The sequence below is a fragment of the Nyctereutes procyonoides genome, unplaced genomic scaffold, assembly GCF_905146905.1.
Source record: "Nyctereutes procyonoides isolate TBG_1078 unplaced genomic scaffold, NYPRO_anot_genome, whole genome shotgun sequence".
NCBI classification, from domain to species: Eukaryota; Metazoa; Chordata; class Mammalia; order Carnivora; family Canidae; genus Nyctereutes; species Nyctereutes procyonoides.
The window spans coordinates 33,843,597-33,870,332 of NW_026575082.1; positions in this window are offsets into that span (position 1 = coordinate 33,843,597).

Consider the following 26,736-nt stretch of genomic DNA (forward strand, 5'->3'; position numbering starts at 1 on the left):
ATGTGACTTGAAAATATTTTGCTTATTGCTTATGTTTGTGTCTAACATCTATCATTAATATTAATTTTCTTCATCACACTGGTCAGGTTTGGATGGAATCTCAGAGCAACCAAAAATCTTCATAAAGATTATGAAATTGTTGTTTCAACAACTATATGGAAAACAAATCCTCATGGTGAAAAGAAAATCCTGACCCAGAAATTACAAATCACCTTCAGTTCTTTCTCTTCTTAACTATGAGAGGAAAAGGAAAGCATTATAATGGCAGGGGGAATTGATGTGTGTTTTGATAACAGACTAGCTCTCTGTAGAATTCTATAGTTGTCACTTTATGTTATTTTCTTTTATTGAAGCTTGCTTTATTAAGGCCTGCTGGGACCAATATTGGTTGGACTGGCTGATAACCTTTTCCAGGAAATGAAGCTGATTCTAGAGGGACGATGGTATAGTGGAGAGAGAAGTGAGAACAGTAAGTATAGATATTGAGTGTACCAGGCTCAGGTCCTTGCCTGGAAGATAAAGTGAGCTTCAATTCTAATGACTCATAACTTGACAGAAATCTATACTCCTTATTATATAGTGATTATCTTCAAGTTAAGAAAATGAGATATAGTTCTACTCATCTTAAAAATCAGTCATTTGAAATTGTTATACTTAATTATTTATTGAGTAAATGTATCATAAAAGGCAAAATTTGGGAAATGTCCTATGAGTATGTAGATCAAAAATTTTAATGTCAATAAAAAAAGCACAAAATAAAACACTGTGATAAACCACCATAAAGAATCTTTTCTAGTTTTAATTAGAAATTGTTACAATTTTCTAATGTCTTAAAGTTACCAATAACAGTATAAGAAGTTGCTGTCAAGATGATCCACACCAAAGAACCTAAAACAGTTTAGAGTCTTAAAGAGGACCCATTTTATCTATAAATTTGAGCAGGATGTTCTTCCAAAAATAATCTTGATGTGATCTGCAATCTATCAATCAAGTGGTTCCTAAGAGTGCCTTTACTCTACATACCACATAAGTCACTTTCAGTATTATTTACTTTCCCCAAGCCTCCATTTCTTCATATGTAAAGCAAGAACAGTGACCAAACCCAATATACAAGGTTATTATCAATAGCTGATATACTATCTTTGCCCACGAGAAGTGCTCAATAAATGGCATTTGTTATATAAGTAAATATATGCAATTAATTGTGGATATCCAATGATGATATAAGTAGAGGAGTATCATATTAAATGTTTGTTTTATTAAGATGTCTAAGGCATCAGTTTGCATGATCAGGGTCGATTAATGATTGACAGCAGCCACAGAAATGTGTTAAGACTATTGTAATGATCCAGATAAAAATTATGAAGCCCTAATTTAAGGAAGTAAAGATTGAGAAAAACAAGAAATTATACCTATGAGAGATATTAAGAATCTAAAATTGCCAAAGCTTGATCAGAGATAGTAGAACAAGTGAAGGGAATAGAGAAGTCAAACATACTCAGATTTCTGAAATGGAAAATGGAAAATGTTAAGAGGGAAAATCTAAATACTTTACAGGTTCTTAATGATCTGCTTCTTCCCTGCCTCTCTGACCTCCTTTAACAGCATAAATAGTAGAACAAAGAGAATTTTTAAAAATATAAACCAAAGCACACCACTAATCTACTTAAATCGCTCCAATGAGTTACACTGCTTTTAAGATAAAGTCCAAAATTTCCATATGGTCTAAGATCGCCATTACTGAGTTCCTGTGCTTATATCTCTGAGATTATTTTATGTCTCATCCCTCTTTAATTTCTATGTGTCTCCATTTGGAGAACACAGCAACTCAGAATTTTCCACTTGCTGTCCATCTGCCCTGAAGCCACTCTTCACATGCCTGGACAATTCTCCATCTGGCTTCAACTTAAATATATATATATATATATATGTATATATATATATATAATATATATATATATACCTCTCCTTAGCTACCCAGGTTTTTTTTTTAATTGAAAGTTAATTATTTTATTATAGCATTGTATTTTTTTTCTGAAAGGTATTGCTTACAGTATGTTAAATATATTTATTTATTTGTTTAATTGTTTATTATCTAGCATTTCCAAAGATTTTCAACTGCATGAATGCAAGGACCATGTCACTTTGCATTAGCTACTGTGTACCTGTCACTTATCATGGCACCTGGCATGTAGTAGGCAGATAATATATATATATATATATATATATATATATATATATATATATATATATATATATCTCCATGAAAGGATGAATCTCCAGTAGGGAATATAGATATTTGTGGCTTGAAAAATGTTTCTAAATGGAAATATGGAACATAATCATTGCCGTACAGAGAGTAATTAAAATCTCTGGATAAAATGTAATGACTAGAGGAAAACAAATAGAAGATGTCAATCATTTTGTAAATATCTCTGAATATATATTTTAAGAATATGCAAACCTGTAGTTAGAAAGAAAGAAAGAAAGAAAGAAAGAAAGAAAGAAAGAAAGAAAGAAAGAAAGAAAAAGAAAACAGCACTCACCAGAGTTTCAGGTGATTATGGTATTTGGTCTGGAAAATACCTTTCACTAGACAACTTACTATGGGAGGTAAGACTCTCTAGCAGACTGAAAGAACTAAAGTATGAGCAAAATGAAGGACTTTCAGTAAAGAAGAGGAATAATTTGTGTTTATGTCTGACGAGATAAGAAATGTGTTAAAAAATTGAGGTGGAAACAAAAGTGATAGGCAAAATTTCTGGGACCCTGGGCATTTCTCTTCCATCTCCTTTCAAACTTTAGTAGTTTCAAAAAAAAAAAAAAAGACTTCAGGGTTTGTGGGTGTAAGTTTGTGCTCCAAATCTATCTTCATGCTTGGGCAGAGATAAGAAAGCAGGAGTAATAGAAAATGCGGAGAGAACACTTGTGTCCCAGATAATGGAATTAGCTCATGGCTGAATTTTATAAAATTTCCTAGTAATAACTGGATAATTTACATACACTTTTCTTTGTTTACTTTCATAAAAGGATACTCTAACTGTTCAACAACAACAACAAAAACCAATAGCTAAGCCTTATCCCATACAAATTAAATCAGAATCTCTGGAGTAGGGCTCCAAAATTCATATATTTTGGAAACTTGCCAAGAAATTTTAGTGTGTAGCCAAAATTGAGATCCACAGGCAAAAAGATAAAAATTATTGAATGCCTTCGGAAAACTTTGGCTTTTGGGGCATGGGGGTGGCTGTCAGTTATGCATCTGACTGTTGGTTTCGGCTGGGGTTGTGGTCTTAGGGTTGTGAGATAGAGCACTGCATCAGGCTCTGTGCTTAGCACCAAATCTGCTTAGAGTTTCTCTCTCCTTCTTCCTCTACCACTGCCTCTGTTCGCTCTCATTCTCTCAAGTTAATAAATAAAAATTTTAAAAAGAAAACTGGCTTTTACCTTCAGAAAGATAGGAAATCACTGAAGGGTTCTGAGGAAAGGAGAGATGTGATCTGACTTTTATTTTGAGAGGATCTCTCTGTCTCCTGTGTTTAGAATAGACTGTGCTAGAAGGTGGATAAGAAGAGACAAAGCAAGAAAACCAATTAAGAGACAATTGTCAACAACATGCCCAAGATGATAGTGAAAATGAAAAGTGAAAGAGATAGAAGTAGTGAGCTTCTAAGTGTATTTTAAAGGCAGAATTGACCTAATTTGCTGCTGAGCTGTCTGTGAAACATCAGATAGAGAGCGGACTCAAGAGTATCTATCTGCAAGGCTTTTGATCAAGGCAAATAGGAAAACAGAATTCCTAAAATTCCTGAAATGAGGAGCACTAGAAGAGCTGCAAATTTGAGGATAGAGTGGGATTTTATGTTCAATTTAATGTCCATTTTAGGCTTTTTAATTTACTTCTTTATTGAAACATCCATTTAAGTTTGAGGTGCCCCTTAGACTTCAAGTGAAGATTTCTAATAGGCAATTTTTTTAAAAGATTTTATTTATTTATTCATGAGAGATACACAGAGAGAGAGAAAAGCAGAGACACAGGCAGAGGGAGAAGCAGGCTTTATGCAGGGAGCCTGATGTGGGACTCCATCCTGGGACTCCAGGATCACGCCCTGGGCCGAAGGCAGATGCTAAACGGTTGAGCCACCCAGGGATCCCCTCTAACAGGTAATTTTATGTGCAAATGTGAAATTGAGAATTGTTGACCACAGACGTAACTCATTAAGTCTTCAGAATACAAGTAGTATGCAATTACCTGAGCTATGATGAAACAATCTAGGAAGTGGAGGTCCACAAGTAAGCAGAGATACCTGAGGACTGAGCTCTAGGATTCACCAAAGGTGAGAAATCCTAGAGTTAAAGACAAGCCAGGAAAGAGAATGTGTATGTGTGGGGGATGGGGGTGAGGGGGTGTCACATGGGAAGAGGAGAACCTGCAGAAAGTGCTATTCTAAGAGAAAAATGAAGAATCTTTAAAGAAAGAAGAGTGAATAACTATGTCAAAGGCTGTCTATAAGTTACAAACAATGAGGACCTCAAAGCCTCATTAGATTTAGCAAGATAGAAGGCATTGACCACCTTGATGGGAGCTCAATGGTCTAGTGCTATGGGCAAAAGAAATGGCAGGAAAAGAACTGGAGACTGCAAAATAGGCAACTACACATTTACTCTAAAGGCAAGAAGAGAAATGCCCTGACAATGGTACAAGAGCTATGAGGTCATGGAAAGGATTTTTTTTTTTTTACATGACAGATGTTGCAGCATGACTGACAGAAAAGATAGATTTAAAGACTTACTCATTTGTCATCAATTCTGCAAATATTATTTTATTCTTGGTGTTTGTCTTTTGATATTGTTGCTGAGAGTACTGATATTTAAAGGGTAGGATAAGAAGATGAATTAAACAAAATCTGAGAATTCATCAGCCACTACATAAAACAAGACAGGAGACTGCTGAAATCAAGCATCAGGAATGTATATTTTTGTTTTTTAAAAGACAAAAGAATGTAGACTAGTTCAGGAAGTCAAGTCAAGGAATGGCCGAAGGATAAAAGCTACAAGAAATTTATACTAATTCTAGAGGGATTTCAGGAGGCTAGTAGAATTCTTACTTAAATCTCTTCTCCCAGGCTATTTGGATCTTCAGGGTAGGGTGTGTGCGTGTGTGTGTGTGTGAGAGAGTATGTGATGTATATAAACTGAAGAGGAAACAGAAAAAGAACCTTTCTGCTTGAAACTGGTGATGTTTAATCTTTCTGTCTACAAGTGACCTTTAATGCTCTTGGACCACTTGAAGAAGACATCAACATGTGTATCTCTTTTAAGACCGATGTATATATTTTGAAGACCTGATATATAAAAGTAGTAAATCTTTAAAACCATTCTGCAATGTCAGCATACAGACAACATGTATATTTCTAAAAATAAAACAACACCTAGGTTATAGAAGTCCTTAGCCAGAAGTTTGAAGGCATTTACATATGCATTTTAATATAAAAACGTAGTCACTTAAACACATACTGTACCCATCACAACTCAGAACCCTCTTAAAATACATAATTGCAACAACTCTTGTATTGCCATCTGCCACAAAAACGGTATTCACTGAAAAAGAACCAGATGTGGTAAACAAATTAACACGTGCACCATTGTCAAATGCTGCTGTTCTAAAGTATGTAAGTGACATGGCAATTAATGCCTGTGAACAGCTGGTTTTAAAGAGTATGAAAAGTGATTACTTTGCCCCATAAATGGACAAACCCACAGATGTTTCAGGTTGTGCTCAGTTGTTGGCATTTGTAAGATATATTTTGGAAAACACTGTGAATGAAAGCATGCTGTTTTGTAAAACTTTGCTGGATGGCATAATAGAAGAAAACTTTCTTAAATATTTCAAGTCACAGTACGGATTTTAGGGTGAGATGCATTATGCAGTGTTTAATATGGACTCCAGCAAATCAAAAATCGGGGGGAAAAATAGCCTTTCTTCCTCACCATAATCATCTAAATGATCAGGTCTTTGGAGAGATGAGAATAAATGTCATCACTTGTCGAATCTCTTCTACTTGCAGATCTTCAATGGCAATGATGGAAGAATTTAAAATTGGCTAATTAAAATGTGCACAAGTGTTACCTTCTTTCTGGATCAAAAATTAAACTTGGCAGACTAATTAATAATCCATTTAGTTTTACAAGGTCAGCTTCCTGGAATATCCTTTCTGTCTCACCTTTTGAATGATATAAACATTTTTGAGACAAAGAGAAATATATACTTATCCTTGCTGACAAAATTGAAGCTGCCATAGAAGTTAGTCAATAAAATTAGAAGGCAATATTAGGTTTATCTTCCATGAAAAAAGTAAATAACCACCCACCAGGTTTATTATTCAATAATCACTTATGAACCAAATTAGAAAATATTGATAAGAAAATAGTTTCTCAAAATAATTATATTATTTTCTTTCCAGAATCACTTTATATATATGAGGTTATTTTCCATGTTTATCCTTAAATATGAGTTCTTTGTTGTTTATCACAATAGAATTTCAGCCTTACTATTAGCCGGCATCACAAAACCATTTGATTATTGACTGTATTTCAAATGCATCAGAAAATATATTCAGATTATATATGACATTAATTTGAGAAAAAACTATTTGAATCAACTGCTTCATATGTAAAGGAATTATTATAATTGTGATAGTTTAGTAGCATAAGTTCACACCCATGATTGCAAATTAAAGAAAGAAGATTCCAGCATTAAAATAAAAAAGGAATATGGGTTATTTTCTACTTCACCAAAACAGAGTTCATAGATATAAAATCAGTCACTTTCATTCAAACATTCTTAATCAATACAGATAGAGATAGTGATGCATGAAGAAGCAGATTTAAAACTACCCAAAACAAACCAGAGTCCTATCTATCTTTCTATTCTTCTTGCTCATGGACAACACCTGCACAATCCTGGCCACCCTGCAACTTCAGCTGCTTTCTGTTTAAATCTGGTTTAGAAAAAAGTCACAATGAGTCCCTTTGTATTTTATGTGTCTAAAACAAGAAATAGACAACAATTTGTTGTGCCCAAGATTGCGAATCCGAGAAACCACCAAGGAGCCGACACCAATGCAAACACACGAGGGTTTATTAGCAAGCTCGAGCTTGGGTCCAAGTATACCCGACACAGAGGAGCAGGGACTTGGACCCCGAAGTGGGTTACAGCTGAGTTTTTTATAGGCTGGTCTAAGGGATTTTCAGAAGGGGTGGAGGAATTTCTCAAGTTCTGTTTACATTCTGATATGGGGCTTTCAAGGGCACTGAGCTCTGTTCTCATTCTAATATGGGACTTTCTACCATGGGCGTGGGCTCTGTTGTCATTCTGATATGGGATTCTCTGCCAAGGACATTAAGGACATTATGCAGCTTTTCCCATAAAGTTCAGCTCTTATTCACAGGGACCTAAGATGGCTGTACTTGTGCTAATGCTATACTTTAGGTGGGATGGCCTTAATTTTTCTTGGCCTCCACAAATTGATTGAAAGAAAATGTAAAAGAAATGGATCAGTGGTCAAATACATCTAAACATTAGTATGAAAAGAAGAACTAAAATCTCTGTATATCTGATATATTTTCTTATGACAATAGAATAACATAAATAAGATTTACTCTTCTACTTTAAAAAGTTAAAAAAACAAAATCTATAAAATGATGGACACCAGACCACAGGAATAGCAGATGATAATCTTGGAGAGAAGGAAAACAAAAAGAAGTGACTCTTTGATGACTCCAGGATACTATGTAGACATGATATTTAGAAATGCAAGTTGAGAGACATAGTTTAGATTTCAAGGAGGCCAAGTCAAGTAGAATTGCAACACAGAGTGTCGTACAGGGTCGGACTGAAGATGGATGGAAAGGGAGAGGGAGAGAGAGCTGGATATGCAAATATTTTTCCTTGAGGCTTCACCTGAATATAATCAGCACGTGGTAGGAAAAGAACCACTGAAAAAGAACTTACAGAACATCCTCAGAGTTTACAGAGGGATAGAAACAGTTGTTCTCGTTAGACAAGTTTGGTATTACTAGAAAGTCCTTCAAATAATGTGACATTTAGTAGAATCTTAGAAAGACGTTTAAGTAATAAGATCATATTAAAACAATACTGCTATAGATCCATCTAGCATAGCAAACTTCAAAAAAATCAAATTGCTTCCAACTAACTTAACTTCATGCAGAATAAGATTTTAGTTTTTTCAGAATAAGATTTTAAAATATATAAAGGCATATAAAATTATAGCACACCAATCACAAAATTCATAACTGACAAAACAGAGGGAAAGAAAGAAAGGAAAGGAAAGGAAAGGAAAGGAAAGGAAAGGAAAGGAAAGGAAAGGAAAGGAAAGGAAAGGAAGAGGGAAGGAGGGAGGGATAGTGGGAGGAAGGAAGGAAGGAAGGAAGGTAGGAAGGAAGGAAGGAAGGAATTACCAGACATATGAAGAGGTCAAGCAAATACAATTCATAATGAGAAGAAAAATTAACCAACAGTAGCAGAACAAAAAAAAAAAAAGAGAGAGGAGAGAGACACAAATAGTAGACAAGGAAATTAAAACCACTATTATACACATGCTCCATACACACAAAAAGATATAGAAGTAAGTATGAATATTAAAAGGAGAGGCATGTAAGATATAAAAATGGCCAAAATGAACTTCAACTCATAAAAGAAAATTTCTGGAATGAAAAATGCTTTGGATGGGATTATACTAGATTATATTCTGCAAAGAAAAGATATAGCAAGTTAAATATACATGAATAGGAGTACACAAGTTGAAAAACATACAGAAAACATAATTTACAAAGGTAGCATACTAATAATGTAAGATGTTAATAAGAGGGAAAGCTGGTTATGGGGTGTATAAGAATTGTCTGTACTATCTTCACAACTTTTCTGTAAATTGAAAACTATTCTAAACTGTAAATTGCCTTTAAAAAATTGAATGGAGAATAGTGAGCTGAGGGACAGAATCAAGTGGCCTATATTTATGTAATTAGAGTTCCAGCAGAGGAGAAAGAACTGGCAGAGCCAGGAAAAAATATTTGAAGAAATAATAGTTAAAATCTTTCTAAATTTGATGTAGCTATAAACCTACATATTCAAAAAGCTCACTGAAACCCAAGTAAAATAATATGAAGGAAACCATTCCAAGATGCATCATAATCAAATTGCTTAAATAGTCCATGATCTATGTGATAAGAAGAATGATGTTAAATCCTTTTTGTTTTCTGCACATTCATTCATAAAATGACCTCTGAGTTCCTCTCCAGAGTCATGTTTTGCCACAACAACCTATACTACTGTCTAGATTTTTTATACAACTAAAATTTTCAGGAAAACTTTATGGTCTCATGTATCCACTTCTGCATTAAATGCATTTAATGATGTTCCTGTTTTTACGTAATCCAGGACCACATATTTGTTTCCAAATATTATGTTCAAATGTCATTTCTTAAATGTCTTCCCCAAGCTTCTTCTATGACCTCTATAGGTACTCAGAAAATGCTTGCTGAATGAATGAGAAGATGGATGGAAAAATTAGTCCCTTAAGCCTTAAGGCAAGGAAAAAAGACATGGCAATTGAGAGCAAGGTAGATTATAAATCTAAGTCAGTACATTAGTACAAATATCCTAGTAATTCCTTTGAGGAATGGGCACCACTGGACTAGTGGGTGGTTATTCTAGTTTAACAGGAAAAGATGAATTCTTATGGGGAATGCTTTCCCAGGCTTCTCTCATTCAGTTTCATTTTTTTCTCATGATGGGTGAGAATGGGGACACTATCTTACAGTTCCGTTAGTTTCTGCAGGGGAATCCGCACGCACACACGGATGTATGCATAGGTTCCAGCAGCCATGAAGACAATGATGTCAGTGTGCAGCCAGGTCTCATGATACGGTTTTGAAAATCTAGATTTCATGGAATAATAACAACAGTAACAAACACAATTTTTTAACCAAGCTTATTCTCAGGCCCAAGGCTAGGACTAGGAGGACACAAGGAGGTTACTTGTTGCAGCACAAAATTTTAGGAGGCACCTCAAATCCCAGTAGTCAAGACATATTTCATAGAAACATTTTTTTTAAAAAAGAAAGACTAATACAAAAAAATCCATGATGGATCATTATATCAAAATTAAAAACAACAACAACAATACAGAAACAGTACTACTAATTTTTTTTCTTTTTCCTTGGTCCTTAATGTGTCTCAGAATGATGCTTTCACTGATTCTGGTTAAGAATTATGATTTGAGGGACACCTGGGTGGCTCAGAGGTTGAGCGGCTGCCTTTAGCTCAGGGCATGATCCCGGGATTCGGGATTGAGTTCCGCATCAGGCTCCCTGCAAGGAGCCTGCTTCTCCCTCTGCCTATGTCTCTGCCTCTCTCTCTGTGTATCTGTCTTTCATGAATAAATATATAAATCTTAAAAAAAAAGAGTTATGATTTGACTGAAAAAAGAAAGAAAAAAGTAAGAAAACAAAACTAAACAAAATTATGCCAACAATCTGTAGTTGAAGGCCCATTTAAAATACTTGTTACTTAGCTGGGAGGGTTACCACTTCCTTTGACACACCCCCGCTCTTTGCAGCATCAAGTTAGAAACAAATGCCACATCAGAGTCAACGTTCACAGTAAGATTATAGTTAGTCCAAACAAACACATAAGACGATACAGACTCTTGTCTGACTCTGAGTTTCCTTAAGGAAATCAATTGTCTCTCTGGATCTTAATCTTTTAAATGGTTAGAAATAGTACTATGCAAACAAACAATCAAGAACTACAAACAAAAACTCCTTGTTTTTGTTTCACAGTTACCACACTGTGAAAGTAAAAAATATGTTTTTTGCCTGACCTTTATTGACTTCAAATATAAGTGTTCTTAATTTCAAAGTTAAGATGGACTTTCCAGGAAAAAGTTTTGACCCTAGCCAGTTCAACGGATCTGAAAGCAAATACCTTTCAGAAATACAGAAATACAGCTCTGCTTGGCCGAGTGCCTGCACAAATATCTGACAGTAAGAGCGAGGCGGCTTTAGAGCAGGGCGCTGAATGGAACTGGAAGGAATACCACAGACTCAAACTTACAGCACCCCCCTTGACCAGATGGCACAGCTGTGGAGTGTGATCTATGTCAGACCAACAGAAGGGGCAATGGAACCAGAACTGAATTGATGGATTTCAAACAAAAACACCAGGAACTTTGCAATACACTCTAAGGCTATAGGTTGAGCACAGCTCAATCATGTCACTACCTAATAGCTGACTCTTCTATGCCACTTTAAAATCTACAAAATATTTTCACAAACAACCCCTTTGAGCCTCCTAGCTCAAGTAAAAGAACTGATATAAATAATGTAAGCATTGACATCACATGCTACATGAAGAAAAATGAGACCTGAAGTAGACTTGTTCAAGTTGAATCTAGTAAGTAAGATTTGGAGTAGTTCCTGGAGCTATCTGGTCCAAAACTCAGGATTTTTAAAATGTTATATCCTTCTTTGCATTACACTGTCATACACAGAGTGGAAAGAATATCAAATTCCTTTTCCTTTTCTTTTTTTATTATTATTATTATTATTATTATTATTTTTTTTTTTATTTATGATAGTCACAGAGAGAGAGAGAGAGGCAGAGACACAGGCAGAGGGAGAAGCAGGCTCCATGCACCGGGAGCCCGACGTGGGATTCGATCCCGGGTCTCCAGGATCGCGCCCTGGGCCAAAGGCAGGCGCCAAACCGCTGCACCACCCAGGGATCCCTCCTTTTCCTTTTCTTACATCAATATATGTCAAAAATCCCTTGCCTTTGTTTTTGTGAACTTTAATTCCGTATTATTTTGAAACATACTCCAAGGTACAAAAAATTGAAAGAAGAGCACAAATAAATTATCTTCCCTTTATCATTTGAGTTATTTATACGATGTCCCCTCTCCCAAATGTGTAGTTTTAAACAAGAGCTTTTTTTTTCTTTTTTACAGAGCACAACAGAATCAGCAAAATAGAGAAATTAACATTGACACATCACTACCATTTACTCAACAAAGTTGAATCCAAGCCACCATCTAAGTTTTACCTAGTGTTCCAGAAATGTTCTTAACTGCAAAAGAATACAACTCAGAAGTCTGTGGGGGTAGTCATATTTAATCTTCCCCTTCAAAATAAAACCTTTTCTGTGTCTCTCATTGGCTTTCATCATACTGCATCTTCACAGAAACAGGCCAGAAATCTGATAGACGATACTTCAATTTGAATTTGTCTGAGGTTTACTCACAGCTGGATTCTGATTGTGCATTTTAGGAATACCACAGAAGCAATATTGTGTTCCCATTGCATTTTATTAGATTGTACAAGTTTTCAATTTGCCTTAGGCAATGTTAATTTTGGTCACTTGGTGAAGGTGGTGGTATCTACTGTGCTTCTCTACTACACAAACTTTCAATTTATTCATTTATTTTTGTGTATCACTGTGAGCCATGTTGCCTATATTATGCAGTGGGCTGTAATCTAATATTATTTATTTTGATATTGATATTTATTTTGATAATTTTGTTATTTATTTTGATAATTTATGATAATTTTTGATAATTTTGATATTTATTTTGATAATTTTGTCCCAGAATTAGCCAGTGGAAGTCCTTCAAGCTGCCTTCTGTGTTCCTTTGGCAATCCTTTTCATTGTTTGAGATTTCTATTATTCCTGGTGTGTGATGTTCTAGGCTCATGTTGTCCTTTCTTGGCCTACCTCTGGAATGAGATTTTTATGCAAGGATCCCTAGTTATTTTGGGGGAGAACAGAATTTAGAAACCAACACCTGGGTTCAAGATGTGCTTATTCCTTTATGTGCTTGCTTCCAGGCTTTCCAAATGGAAAAAAAAAAAAAGAAAGAACAGAAAAGAAAGAACTAGAAAAAAACATATATAAACACATATACATAGACATCTCTAGTTATTCCTATATTTATTTCTATTTTGAAAATCACAGGTTCACACTAATGTCTTTAATTTCAGTGTAATACTGCAGGGCTCATGTTAGTCCCCCCCCCCGTCCATATTTGTAATTTCCATCTCTGATGGTGAGAAATCCAGTTCTCACTATCCCTACCTGACATTTTATTTATGTGATCAATCCCCCTCTATCTCATTGATCTCTCAATACTGCTGCCATCCCCTTCATGCACAAATTCCTCTCTTGTCCCCCTTTGCACCACACTGCACTGCTTCCCACCACTTATGAACATCTTTCTCTCCTCACTTTGCTCCAACTTCCTGGATGGTATTTACCTAATATATGGAAAATGTTCTCACTTCATCCTCATTACCCTACCTAGGGCCCAACCTTTTGATGATACAGGTGGAAATACTCTCTCCTAGCTACAGTTATGGTAGCCCTGTTGAACAGTTATATCATGCAGATACCTTTCTTAATCTCCTTGGGCTCACACACCTAGTGAAGAGATAACCCTTCTGGAGATATCTTCTTCATTCTTCATACTATTCATTATCTGATCCTTCATGTCAAGCTTCTCTCCCCCCACACACACACACACACTGGAGTGTCCTCCTTAGGCCACTCAAAAACTGACACTGTACTAGATTAACCCATTCACATTCTCCTCAGGCTCCCACCCTGCTTGAACCCTGGAAACTTCCTACCATCCCCCACCACAGATACCCATATTGTTCCCCCCCCCTTTTTTTTACATAGTCCCTTTTGAGATTCAACATCTCACATAGGACCAGCCTCTACCCACCACATGAACACCCTTCTACCCTACTTACTTCAGAACTCCTATAACTATCCCATACCTTCATTTGGACATGCTTTTCACCATGTTTTGGCTCTGACATCCCAGGTCAAGCTGTCCCCTCTTAGTGAGTATTCCTAAGCAGGCTTGGGTTTTGATCCTTTTCATTGAACCACCTCTCCTTCGAACATCCTCTTTACTCACATTGATTCCAACATCCCACACTAAGCACTGTGCTCCCACCCCTGGCATGGACTTCTATTGTCCTCAGACCCGTGGTTCAGGAGCTCATGGGAGCCCTCATCATTGGTAGACTGAATTTTTCAAGAGAGAACAGAAAATGGAAGGGGAAGAAGAAGAGTAAAGTGTTGTGTTGAAACATAGTTAGGATGACATTCTCTCACTATTGCCCTCTTTGTTTTTCAATAGGAATTTTTATTCACAAAACTGATTTCCATGTTCTTTCATCCTGATCACATGCCATAGTCTCAGGTTGCTTACTAAGTCACATCAGGAAATGATGTAAATAAACTAAGTGCAGGACCCATATTCATAATAAATCAACAAAATAAGCACTTGTAGAGGAATATTCTTTTAGAGGAATATTTTTTAAAAGATAACTTGGAAAGAATTATTATTATTGACATCAAATGATTAGAAACCATTTTCCATGATCTTAATTCACTTGATAGAATAATTGCCAATTGACAGTAATTAATTAGAAAACTTTCATGGTAATTGGACAAGATTGTCTTTATAAATGAACAAAGCCAATTGATTTTTTTTTTGCTCTATCAGAAAAAAATATGAAAAACAATAGGAAAAAGCTTTAAAGCTGTAACATCAGCAGGGAATTATTTTGACAGCACACTTTATAAGGAAAAGTATGTTTGAAATATGCTGGCCTAGTTGTTCTTTTTCAGAACCTTATTTCATTTTTATTTTTAGACTCTTTCCTTACTGAGTATGCTCTTGGCCTTTGAAATATACTATATTGCTTTTGAAGGTGTGTGTATATGTATCTTACTTTAAAGAAGCTTTTTAGGTTGCAAAGTCTGATGTACTTGTATGGTTTGTAAGCCCAGATCAACTAAGATCATTTTTAGGATGATGCATGGCAGCTAAGCAGATTCGTATTACTAAGTCACTGAAACCAAGATGCCTAACATGTTTCATTATCAAGTCACTCTTCATCCTCCAGGCAGCATACTGGAAAGGACAAGAAGGTCTGAACTGTGACATGTATTAGGACAATCTCAGCATCACCTGTCCACACACTATTTTTTTCTCCCACATCAGCATCTTTAGATCAGGGCAAAGAAATTGGAAGAAAGGAGGCTGAGATATTTAAAGTACTGTATAGCTAAGTTTTCTGAACAAAACAAAGGGCACAAAGCACTGCTGCCTTTACCAACAAACATAGAAAAGTACATTTGTAGTAATGGTTACAAAGCAAATGCAAACTATCTACAGGCACAAAGGCAGAAAATGTTCCTAGAAATCAGGGCAGACCAGTGCTGTATTCATGCCACTACATATGGTGCCTAAGGTTTGCAGCAGAGGTGTATGTAGCAAAACATGACACCTAAAAATAATTGCAAGTGTTATAAGCCCAATTCTGGTGTTCAAATCTCACATCAGAGTCCCCATAGCACTCCATCTACATACAACTGTGAAAGATTTAGAAAGGTCTAGGTGTGGAGATTCCAGTTAGGGACATATTGGAAATTTTCCACTTTATTCATGCTCTTAAGTTTATTGTTTACTGGTCACTTGTGCTCTAATTACATCAGACTTAAGTTATTGTGGCCCAAGAAATACTTTTTTATATATGACTATCCAGATTTACTCAAAACATAAATTTATGAGTTTATTCACCCGAAAATTGTTATATATATTATATATAAATATATACATATATATGGTTCTAAGTAATATACATTGTTATATGAATTGATACACATACACATATATAAAATGTATTATAAATGGTTCTCCTACGTAATGAACTTCCTTTTGGCATCTCACAGAAATCAGCATACTCTGATTCAAACTTTGACAGCAGTTATCTTCCACTCATCTCTTCTTGCTTTGACTGCCATCTGGCCAGACTTCTCCAGATCTTAGGCAATCCTTTTGGCTTGCTTGACTTAAAAAGATCTGTCAGTTTCATCACAACGCAAATCCTCCTGACCCATGCCTGGTGGGCCTTCCCCTCCAGGCTTCCCTTGAAAGACAAAGGAATATAAACTTACAGTGCTGGCTATACATCTTATTAATGTCAAATGAGGCCAAGTAGGATTTTCTTTGTTTTCTGAAAGTGTGACCCAGAGAAAACTATATGATTAAGAACTGAAATGAGACAAGCTCTTGCAGAATGCTGTGAATATTGTTGGAGAAAAGTGTTCCCCTTTCCAAAGCCAAAGGATCACTTCTTAAGAACGGGTACCCAAAAGAAAGGGAGATACTTTTCTTCCTCAATGGCTGTCTGCTTAGGCAGTGAACTCACCATGGTACTCCTGTACTGCACAGGCATAAAGAGAGAATTAGAAAGAAATGGTAAAACTAAGAAAGGGAGAACTGGATGGAGTTCCTTATCCTTCACCAATTGTCAGTGTCTGTTGTGAAGAGAGAGAAGGAACTTCATTGATAAGAGGCTCTGCAGTACCTTGATGCTGGTGGGAAACAAGTGGCATTGAAATAGGTCTAGCCAGAGCCTTATCTCTGATATTAAGAAATTGTGCTATATAGCACCACTTTGGAATGGAATCTTAACCTCTAACATAGATGTCCTTCCAAGAAAGCCAGCATTTACATAACTGCTACATAAAAAGCAAGAGTAACCAGTTTCAGTTATCTAGAGAAACAACCATCGCTGTTTAATCAACCTAGCCAGACTGCCAACAATCCCAGTTAAGTCAAGAACACTCCCATTTCCCCCTCTCTATTTCTCCTTCTAACTAGCCCTAGGAAAGGAAGGAGGGGAGTGTGAAAATGGTGATCCTGTCATATTTTTCCTCTTCCTGCTCCTCTTTCAAAACACTGAAGCCATAAGAGATTTTGCCTGGGATGGTGTGCAAAAGAATAAAAGTTTGAATCTAATTTAATGTGAATGTTTCTTAACATTTAGCATACTAAATACTGAAATGAAACTCTTCTAATCACTGAGAAATGACTGTAAATTTATTGAAAATTCCAAGATATTAACAGACTCACTGCATAGTACTATTTGGATAAATAAAATTGTTACATGTTTATATCATCAAAAGTTGATATTTCTTAATAAACTGGTTTACTAGTTAAATGATCCTGGCTATTCACTTATACTTTTTGAATTTTGAGGTTGAAAGCATGACTTTAAATTTGGACAGCTAAAGTTATGAGCAATGGAAATCCATGAAGTATAGTAAAAAGCTGACAGGGTGGAAATATTTTTCCTTCTGCCTTTAGTCAGTAAGATGAAAAAGGGCTCTACTGCATGGATTTGAAGGTCAACGTTGTATGGTAAAAAGCTTTAATTGAATTTAGGACAGAAAGAGAACACTGAAGGAAGACCTATCTCAGGCATTAAGGAGGTAGGAAATGACATTAAATGGCCAGAGCTAGAATAAGACAGGTCGCAAACAAGGAAAGAGAGGGATATGACAAACCTAAAGCCAAATGTCAAAGCAGAATAAATTTTAGAAGTAAAAACAAATAAAAAAAAACTAAAAAAAATAGTTTTAGAGGCAGAAAGTTTTAGAGGTCCATAGATAATTACATTGAAATATTGTGGAGGCATGTTTTCATTTCACTGAGTAAGTATCAACGAGTATGAAACCCGCTACTTGATGGCACAAGAGTGAACATGATACAGTCATATCTTGCCCCCAAATTGCTTATAATCTAGAGAAACTGTAAGATCCTAATGTTTTCATTCTCACATTTCTTGCCAATTAAAATGTTTTATAAACTTTATTTTACTAAAATATTTCTGATTCTCTCAATATAATTTATTTTTAAAAATTTCATTCCAAATTGAGTTATTAATCTTAAAGGTTAAATTCTACCAAAATTCTTGTCACTGGGACAATGGTTTTTACAGGCAGTCAATCTAGACAGAATTAAGTCTAAGATTCACTTAGAAAGCTATAGCTATATGCAGAGGCTACTGATTTTGTCTCTCTGGACCACAGAATACTGGTCGCCACAAGCAGGCAGAGTTGGCTTAGCAGGGTTGTTAAATAAGAGGATGCTGTAATCATTCATTAAGTTGAGGGTTGTTCAATATGGACTATCTGTTGATAATTATATCTGCCTAGACTCTACAGATGGAAAAGGACTATAATCACTTCTCTTGGATATACCCTTCAGTGAGGTTCTGTTTCAGATTTCTCTTTCAAAGTATATGACAAGAGCTCTAATAGGGGAGGAAGTCTAAGGGTTACATTTCTTTAAAGCTTTGGTTGGGCTACACTTTCTCTCTGAAATGCTCAAGTCTATTATTTCTTTTCTGGCTTCCATACTCTTTTATGTTGTCATGTATGAGGCTTATTATTACTTACAGACAACTTTTGGTTTTTATATTTGCATTTGTTCACAATAACATTCTCTAAGTACAGAAATTTTGCTCTGTGTCACAAACTTCAAAATTTTAGGTTTTTTTTTTCTCGGCTTATTATTGGGAATGGCTGCACTTACTGTCCTCTAACTCTAGTTTAGTTAAACGTGCTATTTGTACTCTAATTGCTACATATTCACCTGCCGTCATCATCATAAGATCTCTTCTGGTGAAGGGATTTTGAGATGGTCATTTGTAACTTAGAGTTCCTTGCTGAAAGCATTCTCCAATAAATATGTATATTACCATTGAACAAACTTCTTTATATACTTAGCAATTGTAGTGCATCTTGCTGTATTCCTCTTAGATCCTCCTTCAAGATGGAGACATTCATACCTCCGACAGTCATGAGCATAGACTGCAGATGGCTTATATTCGGTTCATTTTGGAAATCACCCTCAGCCTGTGGAAGCTGCCTCTCCCAAGGTCATGGTATTCGCTGGTGTAAGTGATGGTACATGCATGTCTCTGAAGTCTTGACCCTGTTACTTTAACTTGGGACAGTTCTGAGGAGCAACTCATTCCATAGATGCCCATGGGGCTGGCTGAGTCTTTTGTTGCATCTGCATTACATTTCAGCTTTTTCCTCTGTCCCATCCTGTACCCTGCACTTTCTTACAGCTGTTATCCCAGTATGTCTTCCCCAGTAGAGCCTCTGCATACAAATTCCTATCTTAGATATTGTTTCTGAAGGCTGTGACCTAAGCCAATTGGTGTCAAGAGTGATTCTAGAGTGGACTATAAAATAGGATATTAGAGCTAGGTGACCCACTGTCTGGCCACCATTGTGGATCCTATTACTGATAGTATAGGGAGTACTGATAAGCCCTGGTATGCTACAGCAATGCAACTATTAAACTTTAACAAGTAGTGAACAAATGAAAATAAATGCACCGAGTAATACAATATCTCAAGCATTTAAGAACAAAAAGAGAAGTAGTCATTATAAGGTATGGAATTAGGTGTTTCTTGAGGGGTACTATCAATGCATTGGAAATGGACAAAGAAAGACTCTGATCACTGTTTTAAGGCAATATTTGAAAATCACAATGCCTCCTTGGAAATACTTTAAAAAAATTTCTTATTTACTGTTGCTAGAGAGCAGAAGTCTGGGCTTTGATAGGAAAGAGTAGAAGCCTGAGATTAAGGGTATTGATATCTGGGTCAATGGTCCCTAGAACCTTGACACTTCAAATAATCTTAAGCTCTCTAGGCTTTTAGAAATGTTTCATTCCACCCTGTTCAAAGACCTTGATTTCATCCATACTTAATGATGATGCAGACACTTCTGCTTGTAGACAATACATTCCTCCCTCAGCCTATGCCTACACTTCTGCTCCTTGCCAGAAGACTCTCAACTAGCGTTAAATTACAGATTAAATTGGCTGGGGAAGTGCTGGGTCTGCTAAAGGGAAAAAAATCACTAAGTGCCAAGGAAACTGCAGGATCTAGCCAAGATTATAGACAGGACCCTGGGAAGAATATGTGGGATTAGATCTGAGGGTGCTAGATCATGGATAACAGACTATACCGTTATAGAAGGGATAGTTTCTTCATAAAAGAACAGTAAGAACAAAGAATTTAATCCTTTGACAAGGACATTGGGAGATGGTGCTAATCACTACTGGGTGGTTTGTGAAAGACTGGAAAAAGTGATAGTCCTCACTAAATAAAGAGAAATGCAGAAACACCCTGGTAAACACTAGAGAAAAGATAAAATGCTCACAAACATGGGCAATTAGAGTTCATATAATACACAAATCTGTGGAACCCTATGGGGATCTTGAGTGCAATTTGTTTAGCAAGTGACAAAGAAAAGTGTTAGTCAGGGGTATACCAGTATTGTGAATATCTGTGATGGCTATCCTCTGTAGGCTAGCTAGGAGTGATTTAAAAAGATGATATTATCTGATTGAAAGAAAGGTGATGGAATGCCACATTAATGGAGGCCAGGTGGCAAGGCTTAATTGTCAGGAGAAAGATGAATGAAATTACTGAAATATGTGTCAAAGTCAGAGTGGAAGCCAGGGACTGAAACAACCATTGCTATGGTAACTGATAATAGAACACAATGCTTCTGGGAAAAAAGCTATATGGTAGCCAACAATGACATTGCTTGATTTATAAAATAAAACAAAGTAAAACTAATGTTATCCATACTGGTTGAAAAGGAAATCAAGAAAAGCAGCCCCGATAAAATCATGATATCATACCCAGTTTCTACATTCCAGTCAATTTATAGACCAAGACCTCAGAGTGAATGGTAGGCTGGGTCTCCAGCATCCTGTAACATCGTAGGAAATATGTAATGATTTTCCCAGTTCTTCCTCAAAAGAATCGGTGAATATATTTTTAAAATATTTTGTGTATTTGAGAGAGAGCAGAGTGAGAGAGTGAGAGAAAGAGAGAAAGAGAGAGAGAGAGAGAGAGCACCAAGTAGGAGGAGGGGCAGTTGGAGAGGGAGAAGCAGGCTCCCCACCGAGCAGGGAGCCAGGGATCATGACCTGAGCTGAAGGCAGACACTTAACTGACTGAGCCACCCAGGAGCCCCGGAATCTGTGAATATTAACTTAAAAATCATTGCCTGGGAATATATGGGAGAGACAATAAATGGATAATACATTAACCTGGCCCAAGTTCACTTCACTCTGGTTTCATTTGTTCCACAGATATACAACAGTTAGTAATTTTCCAACTCTTCAAACATATAATCAAAACATATATCTTATTTGTTAGTAAAATCCATGTTCTGGTTGCTATTGCATATAACAAATTATCCCATGTCCTAGTGGCTTAAAATAAACAATTTATTTCTCTCATGTTTGTGGATCCAGAATTCAGGAAGAATTCAGTTGGACAGTTCTTACTCAGGGTTTCTCGTGCTGGTGTGGTCAGAGGTTGTAGTCATCTGAAGAGTCAAATGGATTAGATATCAAAGAGAACTCACTCACCTGGATATTTATACTGTTGGTTAAGGGCTCAGGTGAGGATGTCATCTGCAGTACTGCATGCTGAGTCTCTAAGGTGTATGGGGTTCTTACATGATAGCTGTTTTTTTCCTAGCAAGCATTTCATGGGAAGTAGGTAGTGCATGGCCTTTTCTGACATAACCCTGAAAGACATATAGCATTACTTTCACTGCATCATCTAGTGATTAAATCAGTCACAGAAAAAATAAATAAACCAGTCACAGATTACCAAGATTTAAAGGATACAGAATAGGGACGCCTGGGTGGCTCAGCAGTTGAACATCTGCCTTTGGCTCAGGCGGTGATCCCGAGGTCCCAAGATCGAGTCCCCATCAGGATCCCTGCAGGGAGCCTGCTTCTCCCTCTGCCTGTGTCTCTGCCTCTGTCTCTCTCATGAATAAATAAACAAAATATTTTAAAAAATAAAGGAGACAGAATAAGAAGAGTTTGAAAGAATTTTGGAGCAATGTCATTAAAATTGCCATGCCCTTCCATTGATTCCTGTGAGGTAAGAATTATAATGGGAAAGGCCACAGCAAGTTCCTGGGACTGTCCCTTAAACAACTTGATCAGGATAATAAATTAAAACCTAAAGGGCATGGCAGAGATTAGTGTCATTCTTGTAGGGGTGCAGGAGTGATAATCTTTATCATGTTCTTGTTTTATTTACTAGGGTAGCCCCTATAAAAGCCAGAGGGATCCTGAAGTTTAATCATAGACTATCAAAAATTCAACTAAAAAGTAGCTCCAATTGCTGTTTTCCTGGTAATAAAGCATATTAACATAATTTTAGATATAAGATGTAGTCATTATCTGAAGAAAATATTTTTTTATCTCTACCAGAAAGATGAATCAGAGGCAGTTAACAATCACACAGAATGAAAAAAAAAGTATGTATTGTGATATTTATGTGAACTCTCCTCCTCTCTATCAGACTATAGTCCAAAGGGACTAGGATATTATGGATATTCTGTAGAACATTTATTTTATTTTATTTATTTATTTATTTATTTATTTATTTATTATTTATTTATTATTATTTATTTATGATAGTCACACAGAGAGAGAGAGAGAGAGAGAAGCAGAGACATAGGCAGAGGGAGAAGCAGGCTCCATGCACCGGGAGCCCAACATGGGATTCGATCCCGGGTCTCCAGGATCGCGCCCTGGGCCAAAGGCAGGCGCCAAACCGCTGCGCCACCCAGGGATCCCCTATTCTGTAGAATATTGTAATATGGTTGGCGTTATGTTACTTGGAGGGTAAAAAGTAGCATGTTGGCAACTTGGGTTTAAAAAAACTCCTCATGTAATCAAGAAATAGGAGTTTAAAGTCTATGAAGATTTAGCGACTATCATATTAGGGTTTATAGTTCCAGTGAACTGGAATGATGCCAAAATATGCCATCCACAACAAAGGATAAATTATTGCAACTAGGATCTCCCATCACTAAGAAGGAAGCACAGCCCTTGTTTGGTTTCTTTGGGTTATGGACACAGCATATTCCACCCTTGGGAATATTGCCCTTACTCATTTAGTTGGTGACACAGAAGCCAGCTTTGGATAAGGGAATATGCAAGAAAGGACTTTGTAGCAGGTTCTAGCTACAGCATAAACTACAGTGCAAGAAAACTTGCTACTTTAGCCCCTGAATACAGCAGAGTCAAACTGTGACACTCAGGAAATATCCTGCCAGCTTTCTTTTTTTTTGCAAATAAAGTTTTGTTGGAACACAGCACTGCCTATATAGTTACATATTATCTATAGCTGCTTTCACACTGCAGTGTCAGGATTGAGTTCAGGCAGTCTTGCTTTCCATGGTTTTGATGTGCACAAATTTCAGCTATCACAGTTTATTTAGATAACACCAATTTCCCAAGAATATGGTTCAAGTTTCAGCTACCATGTTATATTAACTGTAATTCCATAAAGCACAAACTTTGCTGCTAGCTCTTCAGTCCCCAAATACTATGTAAATAACAGATGCATATCATATTCAATGACCAATCAGGAAATGACCCTTGAGCATTACCTATTCAGTTCACATACAGACAGAAAAAGCATGTTGTTGTGTTACATCCTACTTTCCTAGAGATAAACTCATGTGGTATTTTTGAAAAATAATCAAGATAATCAAAACAATTGAGAGAGAGACTTAGCCAAAAATGATGAAAGTGTTTGAAGAAATAGAAACTAATCATGCTTGATGTGAAACTTGAGTATAACGTAAGTAGAGTTAGAGAAGCAATAGCTGACCATGAGAATGTTAACACTACTGGCATTAGAGAGACAGAGATATGCAGCCAGAGAGGAATTTGATGAAGGAGAATTTATCTACATAGTAAGTATAGTGGTTGTGATGAAAAGAATGATGTCTCAGAGGAGGTGATGCTGGCAAAATCTTCACAGTAAAAAAAAAAATTGGAGATATTTAATTGAAATTGAAAGAGCAAAGGATAAAACACTGGAAGCTGATGCAAATTTAGAAAGTAGTATGGCAATTCACCAAGGCACAGAAAAGATGCCCATTCCATGTATTTAGGTACACAATAGGAAGAGAGCAAGTATTGTTCAAACTACTTCTACGTTTTTTTAAATCAATCTTTCTTTTCAGATAATTTTAACTTTACATGCAGTGCTAAGAAATAATCAGATCCCATGTGTCCTTTATCCAATGGTAAACATCATCCAAAATTATAATACATGAACACAACCAGAATAGTAAATTTAAAATTTTTAAAATTCTCCACATTATCAATGTTTGAAGTCACAGTGTACTAGATAAATACTAGTTTTACTGTTTTTAAAATTTTCCTGTACACTTAAAATAATCTGTGACCATTTAATGTTTTGACAGAAATTTTAAAGTCTATGGAGTAATCATAATTTTACACATTAATTATTGAGATTGCCTTGCATGGTTTGAGCATGCATAGTCATTTTTCCTGGACCTTCTCTATCTACCGTGCAAAACAAGGACTTTTGAAGGTCTAATAAGAATCTGTATGACCCATGAAGCCTAAAATATTTACTATCAGGCTCTGTGCAGAAAAAGTTTGTCAACCTCTGGTCTAGGCTATTAGTAGGCCCTTTATGTGCTCTCGAAATATTTCCATTTAGTGAAGTATGTCATCTGATAGAATCTTAAATTTTTTATGAAAAATCATTAGGAACTGCCAAGAAATTCACTTCTTGAATATAAATAAGCAAGAACTTAACGTTAAGGTTATTTGAAGCTATAAAATGTCTAGCATTAGAGAACATTATAGCATTCATTAAAACAGGGTGGATTCTATTGAGTGGTTGAATGAATTGCATTTCGCCCACTCTGCACACCTCAACCAGAATATGTCTGGAATTATTTTGTTTTTGCCCTTCCTGTCATGTCTTTACAAAAAAAAAAAAATGTGGTAAGATAAGAATTGCATGGTGCTGAGATTTCAGGACAGTTCTTTTAAGATTATTTTTTTGTTGATCTGTCTAGTTTAATAAAAGTGATTATATTTTACTTGTACAAATTTTCTAAGATGGAAAGGTTTGTTTTCCCCACTTTGCCTATACAATGTCTTTAAAAAGAAGTTCATCTTATTCACTTATAGTTAGATACTGTGAGTAATTTTAAAAGTAGAAGAAAATTCACTTCACAGAATAGATATTTTTATTAGCTCTTGCTTTTGAGTAGTTAGGGACAATTAATTAAATATGAATTTACATTATTATTTTGGAATTTTGAAGAACACTGCAGGTGATGGATAATATTAAATAGTTTTACAAATTTTAAAAATGGAAATTGGAGCTGTGGGAGGACAGGAGAGATTTGAGTTCTGTCTGTGTTACCATCTGTGAGTTCCCCTCCATCCATGATGACTTACTCTCACCATTAGAATGTCAGTGCTCAGGAAAGCATAGGATATAAATTAATCTCCATAAGAAAGTGTTACTCAGGCAACTCATCTTGAGTAATATCAATATTGAGTTGAATCTGCATGAAAATGATGAAGAAAAAGGGGAGAGACTCCAATATGCTTTTCATACCCCTAAGAGATCTACTGAGACTTTTACTTTCACTTATTTTCACCTTGCTGTGTGACTTTGGCCAATGTACTTAACACCTTTAATCATCAGTTTTCTCATCTGTAAAATAGAGGTAATAATAGTATTTACCTCAAATGTTATCTTGAGAAATAAAAGAAATATTGCTTGTGAAACGCTTAATACGAGGCGTGGAGAAAAGTGTTCTGGTAGTTATTGCAGCCTATGAATGAGCTCTGAGTTCAGCCAGCAGTCACTTAAAAAAAAAAAAAGCTAACTATAATGTAATATGGTAAGTATTACAAAAACCATTTGATGTATTATATATATAGTCAGAAGCCACTTTACCTATTGACCATGATCTGCTTTTGGAGGGAGCCAAGTGAATAACCTCTCATCTTGTGCTTTTTAAAAAATCAAATTGGTGCTCACATATCATAATGATGTGAAAAATATCAGGGTCAAAATAATAGAGGAAAATTATAGATTGGGAAGTCATTAAGAAAAACAGCAAACACAGATAAAAGCCAAGGGAATAGTATACTCTCTGTGTGACAGCTTTCAAGCACAGTGCCTAGCAAAGAAAGACCTAAAAATATATTTTTAAAAATAATTTTTAAAATACAGTTTTAATAAGATTTAACAATTTTAATAAGATTATTTTTTTTAAATATTTATTTATTCATAGAGACACAGAGAGAGAATGAGAGGCAGAGACACAGGCAGAGGGAGAAGCAGGCTCCATGCAGAGAGCCTGATGTGGGACTCGATCCAGGGTCTCCAGGATCACGCCCTGGGCTGCAGGCGGTACTAAGCCACTGGGGCTGCCCTAATAAGATTATTTTTATAAATTTTTAGAATAAGACCCCTTTCCCCATTCTAACAGAATGATCATCATTAGAGCAAAGAAATTTAGTTTGCAGTTGCTTTGCTCAATGTGTCCTTTTGCTTAAAGTCTGAAATATAGGAGATTGAAAAGATTCAATAAAAATTAGCCACACAGGCTTTAAGAGCATTATCAGCCTACAATGAGAAGAAAAGTAAATGGTATTGAAAAAGATTCCACTAAGTAATTTTGGTACAAGGCAAAAAAGACAAGCATGATTTAGAATATTTTGTTATTAAAAAAGTAAGCATTTAAAATCACCATTTTCCCCCTTTTCAATGTATTGAATTATTTTATCAAATAAGAGATGGAGGTGAGATGACACAATAGAATGCAGAAGGAAATTTGACTGAAAGAAAGTGAGCTGGATGAAATAAACTTATTTAAGGAAAATAAAAAGAATTAATATCTGCATTAAAATTAGGAAGGCAATGATAAAACTCTATATAGTCAGA